Source organism: Pseudophryne corroboree, chromosome 3 (genome assembly GCF_028390025.1).
Source record: "Pseudophryne corroboree isolate aPseCor3 chromosome 3, aPseCor3.hap2, whole genome shotgun sequence".
In the NCBI taxonomy this organism is placed as follows: domain Eukaryota; kingdom Metazoa; phylum Chordata; class Amphibia; order Anura; family Myobatrachidae; genus Pseudophryne; species Pseudophryne corroboree.
The window spans coordinates 151,206,497-151,218,812 of record NC_086446.1 but is presented as its reverse complement, the minus strand read 5'-3'; the positions used below and the strand labels follow the sequence as shown (position 1 = coordinate 151,218,812).

At 29.1% G+C, this 12,316-nt stretch overlaps 6 non-coding genes across 6 annotated transcripts; all 6 read left to right on the top strand.

The window, feature by feature from the left end:
* Nucleotides 1–437: 437 nt before the first annotated feature.
* Nucleotides 438–508, top strand: TRNAG-CCC (transfer RNA glycine (anticodon CCC)). The gene has a single exon. It is a non-coding gene; the product is annotated as a tRNA-Gly (tRNA).
* A 3,661-nt stretch (nucleotides 509–4,169) lies between these two features.
* Nucleotides 4,170–4,240, top strand: TRNAW-CCA (transfer RNA tryptophan (anticodon CCA)). Its single transcript has one exon. It is a non-coding gene; the product is annotated as a tRNA-Trp (tRNA).
* Nucleotides 4,241–5,765: 1,525 nt separating this feature from the next.
* TRNAW-CCA (transfer RNA tryptophan (anticodon CCA)) lies at nucleotides 5,766–5,836 on the top strand. The gene has a single exon. It is a non-coding gene; the product is annotated as a tRNA-Trp (tRNA).
* Nucleotides 5,837–6,839: 1,003 nt separating this feature from the next.
* Nucleotides 6,840–6,910, top strand: TRNAG-CCC (transfer RNA glycine (anticodon CCC)). Its single transcript has one exon. It is a non-coding gene; the product is annotated as a tRNA-Gly (tRNA).
* Nucleotides 6,911–9,977: 3,067 nt separating this feature from the next.
* TRNAG-CCC (transfer RNA glycine (anticodon CCC)) lies at nucleotides 9,978–10,048 on the top strand. Its single transcript has one exon. It is a non-coding gene; the product is annotated as a tRNA-Gly (tRNA).
* A 1,902-nt stretch (nucleotides 10,049–11,950) lies between these two features.
* On the top strand, nucleotides 11,951–12,021 carry TRNAG-CCC (transfer RNA glycine (anticodon CCC)). Its single transcript has one exon. It is a non-coding gene; the product is annotated as a tRNA-Gly (tRNA).
* Nucleotides 12,022–12,316: the final 295 nt, after the last annotated feature.

The window sequence follows — 12,316 nt, the reverse complement described above, 5'->3', positions numbered from 1 at the left end:
TAAAACATTTTAAGAGATTATATTTAAAATGTTATACTACCTATCAAACTAATAAGAAATGTATTAGTCTAAAAACAATTTAACATGACATATAACCTACATGACCTACAAGATGACTGGATGCACCACATTGTAGTTAAATATGGCAGTAATACTTTCTTTATACTTAGAACATTTGTTTACTTGTGACACTAACTTTAAGATCTCATAGCTTTTTTCTGCTGACAATAACATTTATTAATAAACTGAATCTGCATAACAAATTCATTAGCACAACTTTTTTGACAAATAAATACATCCATGGATCAAAGAAATATTTTTCTTAATTAGGGAAAGCTATGCAGCAGTGCAATTAGTAAATTTTCAATTAAAAAGATATTCATGTCACATAGTTTTGAATATACATCTATTTTCTTGTGGAGCATTACAAACCAGCAGCGTTAGTAGTGTAGGGGTATCATGCAAGATTCCCATTCTTGCGACCTGGATTCAAATCCCAGCTAGCGCAGAAAAAAATACATTTTAAATCTTATATTAGGTATCAAACTAATATGAAATGTATTAGTCTTAAAACATTTTAAGAGATTATATTTAAAATGTTATACTATCTATGAAACTAATATGAAATGTATTAGTCTAAAAACTATTTAACATGACATGTATCCTACATGATGACTGAATGCACCACATTGTAGTTAAATATGGCAGTAATACTTTATACTTAGAAAATTTGTTTGCTTGTGACACTAACTTTAAGATCTCATAGCTTTTTTTTCTGCTGACAATAACATTTATTAATAATACATCCATGGAGCAAAGAAATATTTTTCTTAATTAGGGAAAGCTATGCAGCAGTGCAATTAGTAAATTTTCAATTAAAAAGATATTCATGTCACATAGTTTTGAATATACATCTATTTTCTTGTAGAGCTTTACAAACCAGTAGCGTTAGTAATGTAGGGGTATCATGCAAGATTCAAATTCTTGTGACCTGGGTTCAAATCCTGGCTAGCACAGAAAAAAATAAATTTTAAATCTTATATTAGGTATCAAACTAATATAAAATGTATTAGTCTTAAAACATTTTAAGAGATTATATTTAAAATGTTATACTATCTATGAAACTAATATGAAATGTATTAGTCTAAAAACTATTTAACATGACATGTATCCTACATGATGACTGGATGCACCACATTGTAGTTAAATATGGCAGTAATACTTTATACTTAGAAAATTTGTTTGCTTGTGACACTAACTTTAAGATCTCATAGCTTTTTTTTCTGCTGACAATAACATTTATTAATAATACATCCATGGAGCAAAGAAATATTTTTCTTAATTAGGGAAAGCTATGCAGCAGTGCAATTAGTAAATTTTCAATTAAAAAGATATTCATGTCACATAGTTTTGAATATGCATCTATTTTCTTGTGGAACATTATAATCCAGCAGCGTTAGTAGTGTAGGGGTATCATGCAAGATTCCCATTCTTGCAACCTGCGTTCGAGTCCCGGCAAGAACAGAAAAAAATATATTTTAAATCTTATATTAGGTATCAAACTAATATGAAATGTATTAGTCTTAAAACATTTTAAGAGATTATATTTAAAATGTTATACTATCTATCAAACTAATATGAAATGTATTAGTCTAAAAACTATTTAACATGACATGTATCCTACATGATGACTGGATGCAAAACATTGTAGTTAAATATGGCAGTAATACTTTCTACTTAGAAAATTTGTTTGCTTGTGACACTAACTTTAAGATCTCATAGCTTTTTTTCTGCTGACAATAACATTTATTAATAATACATCCATGGAGCAAAGAAATATTTTTCTTAATTAGGGAAAGCTATGCAGCAGTGCAATTAGTAAATTTTCAATTAAAAAGATATTCATGTCACATAGTTTTGAATATACATCTATTTTCTTGTGGAGCCCTATAAGCCAGCAGCGCTACTAGTGTAGGGGTATCATGCAAGAGTACCATTCTTGTGACATTTGTTCGAGTACCGGCTAGTGCAGAAAAAACACATTTTAAATCTTATATTAGATATCAAACTAATATGAAATGTATTAGTCTTAAAACATTTTAAGAGATTATATTTAAAATGTTATACTATCTATCAAACTAATATAAAATGTATTAGTCTAAAAACAATTTAACGTGACATATAACCTACATGACCTACAAGATGACTGGATGCACCACATTGTAGTTAAATATGGTAGTAATACTTTCTTTATACTTAGAAAATGTGTTTACTTGTGACACTAACTTTAAGATCTCATAGCTTTTTTCTGCTGACAATAACATTTATTAATAAACTGAATCTGCATAACAAATTCATTAGCACAACTTTATTTAACAAATAAATACATCCATGGAGCAAAGAAATATTTTTCTTAATTAGGGAAAGCTATGCAACAGAGCAATTAGTAAATTTTCAATTAAAAAGATATTCATGTCACATAGTTTTGAATATACATCTATTTTCCTGTGGAACATTACAAACTAGCAGTGTTAGTAGTGTAGGGGTATCATGCAAAATTCCATTCTTGCGACCTGGGTTCAAATCCCGGCTAGCGCAGAAAAAAATACATTTTAAATCTTATATTAGGTATCAAACTAATATGAAATGTATTAGTCTTAAAACATTTTAAGAGATTATATTTAAAATGTTATACTATCTATCAAACTAATATGAAATGTATTAGTCTAAAAACTATTTAACATGACATATAACTTACGTGACCTACAAGATGACTGGATGCACCACATTGTAGTTTAATATGGCAGTAATACTTTCTTTTTACTTAGAAAATTTGTTTACTTGTGACACTAACTTTAAGATCTCATAGCTTTTTTCTGCTGACAATAACATTTATTAATAAACTGAATCTGCATAACAAATTCATTAGCACAACTTTTTTGACAAATAAATACATCCATGGATCAAAGAAATATTTTTCTTAATTAGGGAAAGCTATGCAGCAGTGCAATTAGTAAATTTTCAATTAAAAAGATATTCATGTCACATAGTTTTGAATATACATCTATTTTCTTGTGGAGCATTACAAACCAGCAGCGTTAGTAGTGTAGGAGTATCATGCAAGATTCCCATTCTTGCAACCTGGGTTCAAATCCTGGCTAGCACAGAAAAAAATACATTTTAAATCTTATATTAGGTATCAAACTAATGTTAAATGTATTAGTCTTAAAACATTTTAAGAGATTATATTTAAAATTTTATACTATCTATCAAACTAATATGAAATGTATTAGTCTAAAAACTATTTAACATGACATGTATCCTACATGATGACTGGATGCACCACATTGTAGTTAAATATGGCAGTAATACTTTATACTTAGAAAATTTGTTTGCTTGTGACACTAACTTTAAGATCTCATAGCTTTTTTTCTGCTGACAATAACATTTATTAATAATACATCCATGGAGCAAAGAAATATTTTTCTTAATTAGGGAAAGCTATGCAGCAGTGCAATTAGTAAATTTTCAATTAAAAAGATATTCATGTCACACAGTTTTGAATATACATCTATTTTCTTGTAGAGCCCTATATGTCAGCAGGGCTACTAGTGTAGGGGTATCATGCAAGAGTCTCATTCTTGCGACCTGTGTTCGAGTACCGGCTAGCGCAGAAAAAACACATTTTAAATCTTAAATTAGGTATCAAACTAATATGAAATGTATTAGTCTTAAAACATTTTAAGAGATTATATTTAAAATGTTATACTATCTATCAAACTAATAAGAAATGTATTAGTCTAAAAACAATTTAACATGACATATAACCTACATGACCTACAAGATGACTGGATGCACCACATTGTAGTTAAATATGGCAGTAATACTTTCTTTATACTTAGAAAATTTGTTTACTTGTGACACTAACTTTAAGATCTCATAGCTTTTTTCTGCTGACAATAACATTTATTAATAAACTGAATCTGCATAACAAATTCATTAGCACAACTTTTTTGACAAATAAATACATCCATGGATCAAAGAAATATTTTTCTTAATTAGGGAAAGCTATGCAGCAGTGCAATTAGTAAATTTTCAATTAAAAAGATATTCATGTCACATAGTTTTGAATATACATCTATTTTCTTGTGGAGCATTACAAACCAGCAGCGTTAGTAGTGTAGGGGTATCATGCAAAATTCCAGTTCTTGCGACCTGGGTTCAAATCCCGGCTAGCGCAGAAAAAAATACATTTTAAATCTTATATTAGGTATCAAACTAATATGAAATGTATTAGTCTTAAAACATTTTTAAGAGATTATATTTAAAATGTTATACTATCTATCAAACTAAAATGAAATGTATTAGTCTAAAAACTATTTAACATGACATGTATCCTACATGATGACTGGATGCACCACATTGTAGTTAAATATGGCAGTAATACTTTATACTTAGAAAATTTGTTTGCTTGTGACACTAACTTTAAGATCTCATAGCTTTTTTTCTGCTGACAATAACATTTATTAATAGTACATCCATGGAGCAAAGAAATATTTTTCTTAATTAGGGAAAGCTATGCAGCAGTGCAATTAGTAAATTTTCAATTAAAAAGATATTCATGTCACACAGTTTTGAATATACATCTATTTTCTTGTAGAGCCCTATACGTCAGCAGCGCTACTAGTGTAGGGGTATCATGCAAGAGTCTCATTCTTGCGACCTGTGTTCGAGTCCCGGCTAGCGCAGAAAAAACACATTTTAAATCTTATATTAGGTATCAAACTAATATGAAATGTATTAGTCTTAAAACATTTTAAGAGATTATTTCTAAAATGTTATACTATCTATCAAACTAATAGGAAATGTATTAGTCTAAAAACAATTTAACATGACATATAACCTACATGACCTACAAGATGACTGGATGCACCACATTGTAGTAAAATATGGCAGTAATACTTTCTTTATACTTAGAAAATTTGTTTGCTTGTGACACTAACTTTAAGTTCTCATAGCTTTTTTTTCTGCTGACAATAACATTTATTAATAATACATCCATGGAGCAAAGAAATATTTTTCTTAATTAGGGAAAGCTATGCAGCAGTGCAATTAGTAAATTTTCAATTAAAAAGATATTCATGTCACATAGTTTTGAATATACATCTATTTTCTTGTGGAGCCCTATAAGCCAGCAGCGCTACTAGTGTAGGGGTATCATGCAAGAGTACCATTCTTGTGACCTTTGTTCGAGTACCGGCTAGTGCAGAAAAAACACATTTTAAATCTTATATTAGGTATCAAACTAATATGAAATGTATTAGTCTTAAAACATTTTAAGAGATTATATTTAAAATGTTATACTATCTATCAAACTATTATAAAATGTATTAGTCTAAAAACAATTTAACATGACATATAACCTACGTGACCTACAAGATGACTGGATGCACCACATTGTAGTTAAATATGGTAGTAATACTTTCTTTATACTTAGAAAATGTGTTTACTTGTGACACTAACTTTAAGATCTCATAGCTTTTTTCTGCTGACAATAACATTTATTAATAAACTGAATCTGCATAACAAATTCATTAGCACAACTTTATTTAACAAATAAATACATCCATGGAGCAAAGAAATATTTTTCTTAATTAGGGAAAGCTATGCAACAGAGCAATTAGTAAATTTTCAATTAAAAATATATTCATGTCACATAGTTTTGAATATACATCTATTTTCTTGTGGAGCATTACAAGCTAGCAGCGTTAGTAGTGTAGGGGTATCATGCAAAATTCCAGTTCTTGCGACCTGGGTTCAAATCCCGGCTAGCGCAGAAAAAAATACATTTTAAATCTTATATTAGGTATCAAACTAATATGAAATGTATTAGTCTTAAAACATTTTAAGAGATTATATTTAAAATGTTATACTATCTATCAAACTAATATGAAATGTATTAGTCTAAAAACTATTTAACATGACATGTATCCTACATGATGACTGGATGCACCACATTGTAGTTAAATATGGCAGTAATACTTTATACTTAGAAAATTTGTTTGCTTGTGACACTAACTTTAAGATCTCATAGCTTTTTTTCTGCTGACAATAACATTTATTAATAATACATCCATGGAGCAAAGAAATATGTTTCTTAATTAGGGAAAGCTATGCAGCAGTGCAATTAGTAAATTTTCAATTAAAAAGATATTCATGTCACACAGTTTTGAATATACATCTATTTTCTTGTAGAGCCCTATATGTCAGCAGCGCTACTAGTGTAGGGGTATCATGCAAGAGTCTCATTCTTGCGACCTGTGTTCGAGTCCCGGCTAGCGCAGAAAAAACACATTTTAAATCTTATATTAGGTATCAAACTAATATGAAATGTATTAGTCTTAAAACATTTTAAGAGATTATATTTAAAATGTTATACTATCTATCAAACTAATAAGAAATGTATTAGTCTAAAAACAATTTAACATGACATATAACCTACATGACCTACAAGATGACTGGATGCACCACATTGTAGTTAAATATGACAGTAATACTTTCTTTATACTTAGAACAATTGTTTACTTGTGACACTAACTTTAAGATCTCATAGCTTTTTTCTGCTGACAATAACATTTATTAATAAACTGAATCTGCATAACAAATTCATTAGCACAACTTTTTTGACAAATAAATACATCCATGGATCAAAGAAATATTTTTCTTAATTAGGGAAAGCTATGCAGCCGTGCAATTAGTAAATTTTCAATTAAAAAGATATTCATGTCACATAGTTTTGAATATACATCTATTTTCCTGTAGAGCATTACAAACCAGCAGCGTTAGTAATGTAGGGGTATCATGCAAGATTCCCATTCTTGCGACCTGGGTTCAAATCCCGGCTAGCGCAGAAAAAAAAACATTTTAAATCTTATATTAGGTATCAAACTAATATAAAATGTATTAGTCTTAAAACATTTTAAGAGATTATATTTAAAATGTTATACTATCTATCAAACTAATATGAAATGTATTATTCTAAAAACTATTTAACATGACATGTATCCTACATGATGACTGGATGCACCACATTGTAGTTAAATATGGCAGTAATACTTTATACTTAGAAAATTTGTTTGCTTGTGACACTAACTTTAAAATCTCATAGCTTTTTTTTCTGCTGACAATAACATTTATTAATAATACATCCATGGAGCAAAGAAATATTTTTCTTAATTAGGGAAAGCTATGCAGCAGTGCAATTAGTAAATTTTCAATTAAAAAGATATTCATGTCACATAGTTTTGAATATACATCTATTTTCTTGTGGAGCGTTATAATCCAGCAGCGTTAGTAGTGTAGGGGTATCATGCAAGATTCCCATTCTTGCGACCTGCGTTCGAGTCCCGGCTAGAGCAGAAAAAAATATATTTTAAATCTTATATTAGGTATCAAACTAATATTAAATGTATTAGTCTTAAAACATTTTAAGAGATTATATTTAAAATGTTATACTATCTATCAAACTAATATGAAATGTATTAGTCTAAAAACTATTTAACATGACATGTATCCTACATGATGCCTGGATGCACCACATTGTAGTTAAATATGGCAGTAATACTTTATACTTAGAAAATTTGTTTGCTTGTGACACTAACTTTAAGATCTCATAGCTTTTTTTCTGCTGACAATAACATTTATTAATAATACATCCATGGAGCAAAGAAATATTTTTCTTAATTAGGGAAAGCTATGCAGCAGTGCAATTAGTAAATTTTCAATTAAAAAGATATTCATGTCACACAGTTTTGAATATACATCTATTTTCTTGTAGAGCCCTATATGTTAGCAGCGCTACTAGTGTAGGGGTATCATGCAAGAGTCTCATTCTTGCGACCTGTGTTCGAGTACCGGCTAGCGCAGAAAAAACACATTTTAAATCTTATATTAGGTATCAAACTAATATGAAATGTATTAGTCTTAAAACATATTAAGAGATTATATTTAAAATGTTATACTATCTATCAAACTAATAAGAAATGTATTAGTCTAAAAACAATTTAACATGACATATAACCTACATGACCTACAAGATGACTGGATGCACCACATTGTAGTTAAATATGGCAGTAATACTTTCTTTATACTTAGAACATTTGTTTGCTTGTGACACTAACTTTAAGATCTCATAGCTTTTTTTCTGCTGACAATAACATTTATTAATAATACATCCATGGAGCAAAGAAATATTTTTCTTAATTAGGGAAAGCTATGCAGCAGTGCAATTAGTAAATTTTCAATTAAAAAGATATTCATGTCACACAGTTTTGATTATACATCTATTTTCTTGTAGAGCCCTATATGTTAGCAGCGCTACTAGTGTAGGGGTATCATGCAAGAGTCTCATTCTTGCGACCTGTGTTCGAGTACCGGCTAGCGCAGAAAAAACACATTTTAAATCTTATATTAGGTATCAAACTAATATGAAATGTATTAGTCTTAAAACATTTTAAGAGATTATATTTAAAATGTTATACTATCTATCAAACTAATAAGAAATGTATTAGTCTAAAAACAATTTAACATGACATATAACCTACATGACCTAAAAGATGACTGGATGCACCACATTGTAGTTAAATATGGCAGTAATACTTTCTTTATACTTAGAACATTTGTTTGCTTGTGACACTAACTTTAAGATCTCATAGCTTTTTTTCTGCTGACAATAAAATTTATTAATAATACATCCATGGAGCAAAGAAATATTTTTCTTAATTAGGGAAAGCTATGCAGCAGTGCAATTAGTAAATTTTCAATTAAAAAGATATTCATGTCACATAGTTTTGAATATACATCTATTTTCTTGTGGAGCCCTATAAGCCAGCAGCGCTACTAGTGTAGGGGTATCATGCAAGAGTCTCATTCTTGCGACCTGTGTTCGAGTACCGGCTAGCGCAGAAAAAACACATTTTAAATCTTATATTAGGTATCAAACTAATATGAAATGTATTAGTCTTAAAACATTTTAAGAGATTATATTTAAAATGTTATACTATCTATCAAACTAATAAGAAATGTATTAGTCTAAAAACAATTTAACATGACATAACCTACATGACCTACAAGATGACTGGATGCACCACATTGTAGTAAAATATGGCAGTAATACTTTCTTTATACTTAGAAAATTTGTTTGCTTGTGACACTAACTTTAAGATCTCATAGCTTTTTTTTCTGCTGACAATAACATTTATTAATAATACATCCATGGAGCAAAGAAATATTTTTCTTAATTAGGGAAAGCTATGCAGCAGTGCAATTAGTAAATTTTCAATTAAAAATATATTCATGTCACATAGTTTTGAATATACATCTATTTTCTTGTGGAGCCCTATAAGCCAGCAGCGCTACTAGTGTAGGGGTATCATGCAAGAGTCTCATTCTTGCGACCTGTGTTCGAGTACCGGCTAGCGCAGAAAAAACACATTTTAAATCTTATATTAGGTATCAAACTAATATGAAATGTATTAGTCTTAAAACAATTTAAGAGATTATATTTAAAATGTTATTCTATCTATCAAACTAATAAGAAATGTATTAGTCTAAAAACAATTTAACATGACATATAACCTACATGACCTACAAGATGACTGGATGCACCACATTGTAGTAAAATATGGCAGTAATACTTTCTTTATACTTAGAACATTTGTTTACTTGTGACACTAACTTTAAGATCTCATAGCTTTTTTCTGCTGACAATAACATTTATTAATAAACTGAATCTGCATAACAAATTCATTAGCACAACTTTTTTGACAAATAAATACATCCATGGATCAAAGAAATATTTTTCTTAATTAGGGAAAGCTATGCAGCAGTGCAATTAGTAAATTTTCAATTAAAAAGATATTCATGTCACGTAGTTTTGAATATACATCTATTTTCTTGTGGAGCATTAAAAACCAGCAGCGTTAGTAGTGTAGGGGTATCATGCAAGATTCCCATTCTTGCGACCTGGGTTCAAATCCCAGCTAGCGCAGAAAAAAATACATTTTAAATCTTATATTAGGTATCAAACTAATATGAAATGTATTAGTCTTAAAACATTTTAAGAGATTATATTTAAAATGTTATACTATCTATCAAACTAATATGAAATGTATTAGTCTAAAAACTATTTAACATGACATGTATCCTACATGATGACTGGATGCACCACATTGTAGTTAAATATGGCAGTAATACTTTATACTTAGAAAATTTGTTTGCTTGTGACACTAACTTTAAGATCTCATAGCTTTTTTTCTGCTGACAATAACATTTATTAATAATACATCCATGGAGCAAAGAAATATTTTTCTTAATTAGGGAAAGCTATGCAGCAGTGCAATTAGTAAATTTTCAATTAAAAAGATATTCATGTCACACAGTTTTGAATATACATCTATTTTCTTGTAGAGCCCTATATGTCAGCAGCGCTACTAGTGTAGGGGTATCATGCAAGAGTCTCATTCTTGCGACCTGTGTTCGAGTACCGGCTAGTGCAGAAAAAACACATTTTAAATCTTATATTAGGTATCAAACTAATATGAAATGTATTAGTCTTAAAACATTTTAAGAGATTATATTTAAAATGTTATACTATCTATCGAACTAATAAGAAATGTATTAGTCTAAAAACAATTTAACATGACATATAACCTACATGACCTACAAGATGACTGGATGCACCACATTGTAGTTAAATATGGCAGTAATATTTCTTTATACTTAGAACATTTGTTTGCTTGTGACACTAACTTTAAGATCTCATAGCTTTTTTTCTGCTGACAATAAAATTTATTAATAATACATCCATGGAGCAAAGAAATATTTTTCTTAATTAGGGAAAGCTATGCAGCAGTGCAATTAGTAAATTTTCAATTAAAAAGATATTCATGTCACATAGTTTTGAATATACATCTATTTTCTTGTGGAGCCCTATAAGCCAGCAGCGCTACTAGTGTAGGGGTATCATGCAAGATTCTCATTCTTGTGACCTTTGTTCGAGTACCGGCTAGTGCAGAAAAAACACATTTTAAATCTTATATTAGGTATCAAACTAATATGAAATGTATTAGTCTTAAAACATTTAAAGAGATTATATTTAAAATGTTATACTATCTTTCAAACTAATATTAACTGAATCTGCATAACAAATTCATTAGCACAACTTATTTAACAAATGAATACATCCATGGAGCAAAGAAATATTTTTCTTAATTAGGGAAAGCTATGCAGCAGTGCAATTAGTAAATTTTCAATTAAAAAGATATTCATGTCACATAGTTTTGAATATACATCTATTTTCTTGTGAAGCATTACAAACCAGCAGCGTTAGTAGTGAAGGGGTATCATGCAAGATTCCAGTTCTTGTGACCTGGTTTCAAATCCCGGCTAGCACAGAAAAAAATACATTTTAAATCTTATATTAGGTATCAAACTAATATGAAATGTATTAGTCTTAAAACATTTTAAGAGATTATATTTAAAATGTTATACTATCTATCAAACTAATATGAAATGTATTAGTCTAAAAACTATTTAACATGACATATAACTTATGTGACCTACAAGATGACTGGATGCACCACATTGTAGTTTAATATGGCAGTAATACTTTCTTTATACTTAGAACATTTGTTTACTTGTGACACTAACTTTAAGATCTCATAGCTTTTTTCTGCTGACAATAACATTTAATAATAAACTGAATCTGCATAACAAATTCATTAGCACAACTTTTTTGACAAATAAATACATCCATGGATCAAAGAAATATTTTTCTTAATTAGGGAAAGCTATGCCGCAGTGCAATTAGTAAATTTTCAATTAAAAAGATATTCATGTCACATAGTTTTGAATATACATCTATTTTCTTATGGAGCATTACAAAGCAGCAGCGTTAGTAGTGTAGGGGTATCATGCAAGATTCCCATTCTTGCGACCTGGGTTCAAATCCCAGCTAGCGCAGAAAAAAATACATTTTAAATCTTATATTAGGTATCAAACTAATATGAAATGTATTAGTCTTAAAACATTTTAAGAGATTATATTTAAAATGTTATACTATATATCAAACTAATATGAAATGTATTAGTCTAAAAACTATTTAACATGACATGTATCCTACATGATGACTGGATGCACCACATTGTAGTTAAATATGGCAGTAATACTTTATACTTAGAAAATTTGTTTGCTTGTGACACTAACTTTAAGATCTCATAGCTTTTTTTCTGCTGACAATAACATTTATTAATAATAC